We start from the raw sequence: 5,662 nt of genomic DNA on the forward strand, positions 1-5,662 counted from the left end.
GTTCTGCTGTTGGATATGAAGCTGTGGTGGCAGGAGTTGGGTTGGTGTTTGGAGGATTGGTATGCAACAATTTTTCTCTCTTTATCTTCCAAATTCTCATTGGTATACTGATTACCTATCCACCTCTGCAGTGTTATTGATCACCTAGTATCTGCTTGGGAGTGTGGAGAAGATGACTTTAGCCCAGACCACTGTGTGTATGGGGTGTATGGGTTAGCAGGAGAGATGGATATTTAACAGTCATGGATTTCTTTTTTTTTTTTTTTTAAATATTTATTTATTTAGTTAGTTATTGGTGGACACAACATCTTTGTTTGTATGTGGTGCTGAGGATCGAACCCGGGCCGCACGCATGACAGGGAGCGCGCTACCACTTGAGCCACATCCCCAGCCCACAGTCATGGATTTCTACAGTTGTGTTACTATTACAAAGGAAAATATGGTGTTGTATGATCGTTCAGTTGTTTTGGTGAATTATGTGAAAGGATTTTAATCTTTTTTTTTTTTTTCAGTGCTTAGGTCTAAAGGTTTTCATCTGGTTCTACCTGGACTTACCAGGAACTATATCAAGAGCCATATCTGTATGGGCATCTTATCTTTTTTTTTGTTTTGGGGTACCGGAATTGAACTCGGGGGCATTCAACCACTGAGCTACATCCCCAGCCCAGTTTTGTATTTTATTTAGAGACAGGGTCTTACTGAGTTGCCTTGCGCCTTGTTTTTTGCTGAGGCTGGTTTGAACTCACAATCCTGCCTCAGCCTCCTAAGCTGCTGGGATTACGGGCATGTGCCACTGTGCCCGGCTCTTTTTTTTTTTTAATAATTTTTTTTCTTATATTTTATTTTTTAGTTGTAGTTGGACACAGTACCTTTATTTTATTTTTATGTGGTGCTGAAGATTAAACCCAGGGCCTCGAATATGCTAGGTTAACGCTCTGCCGCTGAGCCACAACCCCAGCCCTTTGTTTCCACATTTTTTATTGGTGCATTATTATAGTTATATCTATCGATGGAATTTGTTGTTACATATTCATACATGCACATAGTATAACAATATAATTTGGTCCATGTCACTCCCCATGGACATCCATCTTTTTTTTTTTTTTTTTGAATACCGAGGATTGAACTCAGATGCACTCAACCACTGACCACATCCTCAGCCCTATTTTGAATCTTATTTAGAGACAGGGTCTAACTAAGTTGCTTAGTGCCTTGCTTTTGCTGGGGCTGGCTTTGAATTCAAAAACCTCTTGCCTCAGCCTCCCCAGCCGCGGGATTATAGGTGTGTGCCATTGTGCCCGGCATGGGCATCCATTTTGAGGAAGAATTAAAATACAAACAAATGTCCATAACCGTGTCAGAACAGAAAAAAAAAAATGTCTAAAGGAGAACTGGTTCTATAAATTATCCAGTCAGTGAAATATTTAGCTAATTATATTTATGAAACAATTTTTTTATGACAACAAATGCTAAACGTATATTGGGAGAAAAAGCATTAGCAAATTGCTTACTGATTATCTCAAGAAAAAAATTCATTGGAAATAGAACCCCAATATGCTAAAAGTATGAAGAGTTTGAGTGATTTTTCTCCTGCTTCATCATACTTCTTGATAGTTTCCACATTTTCTGAATTTATAGAAAAGAAAATTACACTATGGGGGGAGAGGAACAGGAGGAAGCAGTGACATCTGTTGCCACCTGGATGATCACAGGGCATCTGTGTCAGGCCTCAAAGGGTGGTAATGTAGCCACAGGCATGGGAGTGGGCTGTACAGGCCAAGGCAGTAGTTTCCACACTATAGAGACAGAAGAGGGAAGAAGTTGGACTGAGTAAGTGGCTTAAGAATTGAGCTAACCCTACCTGGGTGCACACCTGTAATCCCAGTGGCTGGGGAGGCTGAGGCAGGATTGCAAGTTCAAAGCCAGCCTCAGCAACTTAGCGAAGCCCTAAGCAACTTAGACCCTGCCTCAAAATAGAAAATAAAAAATTGTGTAGGAGTGTGGCTCAGTGGTTAAGCACCCCTGGGTTCAATCCTTGATGCCAAAAAAATAAAAATAAAAGAGCTAACACCTGATTTAAGCCAAGTTTCCAGGTTCATCTGCTTCACCCATTCTTGGTAACATGAAGGTGTCCAAGAGGATGTTTTTCTTGCATGGTCAGTGCCAGGTATATATTCTGACCCCAAATCAAATCCAGCAAATGTTACTTGATTCCCCCATCAAATACTGTTCCAGGCACCATGATTCAGTTGACAAGGCAGGAAAGTCCTTGCTCTCATGGCTTACATACTTGTGAGGGAAGAGAATGCACAAGTAAATAAGAAAATTTCAGTTGTAAGTGCTGTGAAGAAGTCAAATGGCATAATGTATAGAGAGTAACAGGGAAAGTAAAGGGGGTACAAAACTAGGGGGGTCAGGAAAAGCCTTTCTCATGATCTGCATGACCAGACAGCCATGGGGTGTTCTGGTGGACGAGCCGTCCAGGTCCTGGGGAACAAATGCAAGGCTGTGGTTTGACATTAAAAAGTTCAGAGCACTCTTGCTGGGTATGGTGGCACACACTTGTAATCCCAGTGGTTATGGAGGCTGAAACTGGAGGATCATGAGTTCAAAGCCAGTCTCAGCAAAAGCAAGGCGCTAAGCAACTCAGTGAGACCCTGTCTGTAAATAAATACAACATAGGGCTGGGGATGTGGCTCAGTGGTTGAGTGCCCCTGAGTTCAATCCCTGGTACTCCCCCCCACCAGCAAAAAACAAAAACAAGTTCTGAGCACTCCCAACAGCAAGAAGGCCAGAGAGGCTGAAATGTAAGGAGTGGGGGCAGGAGTAGCAGTCCTGCATACTCTCTACCTCTCCCCTTGCAGCTAAGCTTCTTTAGGGAGCAGGCCAGGCCATTTTTGCTGCTTCCATTCCAGGATATTCCTTTTGCATGTACTGTACTGTTTGCTGCACTCATTGCACTACTGAAACTGATGAGGTTACCAGTTGCTTCACATACTTCCAAGGTCAACAGGCACATTTATTTCTGATCGTATTTGATCTAACTGGCACTTGATCCAGAGGCAGCTCTGCCACACCTGATTGTGCAGGTTGTGCACTGCATAATTCTGGGAGTGTGGAGTGCACTAACATCGTCTACATGAGTGATGCTTTGCAGTGCTGTGCAGAGCAAAATCTTCATGGCCTTATTAAGTGGCCCTGCATTGATGACCACTCTCTAAACTTCCCCCACTGCTATTCTTTTCCCAGGTCTTTCCTGTATCTGTGTCTATCTGCTTCATGAATATTGTTTTTAAGAGCTCAGTTCTTGTCCTTCTGCTTTGCATTAGCCACCCTTGGTGGCTGCATCCACACCTGTGGCTATAAGTGCTGATGACAGTCCAACCTAGTTCTCTACCCCAGGCCTTAGATACACTGCACACTTCCTAGTTCTGTCCCCAACATGTGGGTGTTCCATGGCACCTTAGACTCACCAGATTCAAAATAGGAATATCCTTCCAAAAATCTCATTTCATGTATTTTTGGAGAGGTATGGGGAGAAACCAGTGAGTGAATCTGGATTCTTATTCTTCAGTAACCCTAAGGTCACTCAGTTCTTCGGGATCTACCTCCTCAAAATAGCTCACAAGAAGTCTTCCAATGTTTGTAATTTCCTTAAGTGCTTTTGTTTTGGGGCTCATCATTGTTCTTGGATCACTATGAGAGCTGCTTTCCCCACCACCTCATTTCGCTCACCCCCAACTCCTCATCATCTAAACCAATGTTCTTAGATGTGACATGGGGTCTCTTACTTCTCTAACTTCTCACAACTGTGCAAGACATTCAGAACTTTAATTGATGCCTGTTGAATGAACTGCACGCAAAAGTGTGGATCGAAGAACTAGGAAATGCCAAAATAACCCCTCCTTGTTTGGAGCTAATGTTTTGATTCTCCCCAAGTTGGAAAAGACGGATTGAATTCTTGATACCTTACTTCCACAAGAGAAAGTGCCCTTGTGAAGGGAAGGCTTTGGTAGAGGAGAGCACATTGTCCTGCTGGGTGCAGTGGTGCACACCTGTAATCCCAGCAAGTGGGGAGGCTGAGGCAGAAGGATTGCAGTTCAAAGTCAGCCCCAGAAACTTAGAGAGAACCTGTTTCAAAATAAAGAATGGGCTGGGATGTGGCTCAGTAGATTCAATCCCTGGTACCAAAAAAAAGGTGTTTTCTTTTGTATTTTTTTGATACCCGGTGATTAAACCCATAGGTGCTTAACAACTGAGCCACATACCCAGACCTTAAAAAAGTGGTAGACAAGCACTCTACCACTGAGCCACAACCCCACCCCCACCCCTTTTTTTAAAAATTTTGAGACAAGGTCTTGCTAAATTGCTTAGACTCTCACTAAATTGCTATGGCTGGATTTTTTTAAAAAAATTTTTTACTTAGTTGTATATGGACACAATACCTTATATTTATGTATTTTTATGTGATGCTGAGGGTGGAATCCAGTGCCTTACACATGCTAGGTGAGTGCTCTACCACTGAGCCTCAACCCTATCCCCATGTGGCTGGCTTTTGAGCAGGAAGGATCTTCCTGCCTCAGCTTTCTGAGCCATTAGGATTACAAGCATGTGCCATCATGCCCAGTGCACTGGAATAAACCTTGAAATGAGTTAGAAACCTTGTTCAGCTACTCAGTACAGAAGGGAGAACATAACTCCTGGAAAGGGACTTCTGAAGAGGGTGGGATATATCCTTAGTAGAGGATCCTTAGCACCCAGGGCTCAGGCTTGAGCAGTCACATGGTAGTGGGAAGCTAGCTCTGTGTAGGATGCCCTGGCTCTAAAGACAAAACTGTAGTTCGGCAGCAGAGCTTCCATGTAGGTAGTGAGGGGACCCTGATGCTGAGTTCCAGGGTGGGGGCAGCATGTTAAGGTGGTGCAGGAGGAGGAATCATCTTAGGTATGAATGATCAGTGATGGCCTTGACCCTTGATCACCAGTGGCACTGCAGAAGCCATAGATCTCTGAATGAGCTGCTTTCTGGTGCCAGAATGCTGCACTTGTATTGGTCCTGCTCTCATTTGCTCAGACTAGGAAGAGAGAGTATCAGTGCAAAATTCAGCTGTGGCCAATGGATAATAAATCAGAAGAGGACTTCAGCAAATGGTGCACTCATGCATATACACACTCACAAAAGGAAATTCTCAATGCCAGTAGAGCACAAATGGTCTTCTAGAATGAATAAACATGATTTCTTAATTAAAAAATTCATTAAGACAAAAAGTGAATAATGAGAATCATTAATGTTCTGAAAAATAAAAAAAATTACACATATAGAACAAATGTCAATTGAGGTAAAAAAAACCCAAACAGACAAGGGATTAGGAGAACAGATCTGGGAAACCGTGTGCACAGAACAATAGACATTCCAAAGGAAAACAAATGAATAGCTGGGCCGCTGGTGGTGCATGCTTGTAATGCCAGCAATTCCCGAGGCTGAGTGAGGCTGAGTCAGGAGGAACTCGAGTTCAAAGCCAGCCTCAACAACAGCCAGTTGCTAAGCAATTCAGTGAGACTCTATCTCTAAATAAAATACAAAATAGGGCTGGGGATGTGGCTCAGTGATTGAGTGCCCCTGAGTTTGATCTCCAGTACCAAAAAAGAAAAAGAAAACAAATGA

This window comes from Marmota monax, unplaced genomic scaffold, assembly GCF_021218885.2.
Source record: "Marmota monax isolate L192 unplaced genomic scaffold, Marmota_monax_Labrador192_F-V1.1 WCK01_AAM20220418_F8-fsc00186, whole genome shotgun sequence".
Taxonomy (NCBI): Eukaryota; Metazoa; Chordata; class Mammalia; order Rodentia; family Sciuridae; genus Marmota; species Marmota monax.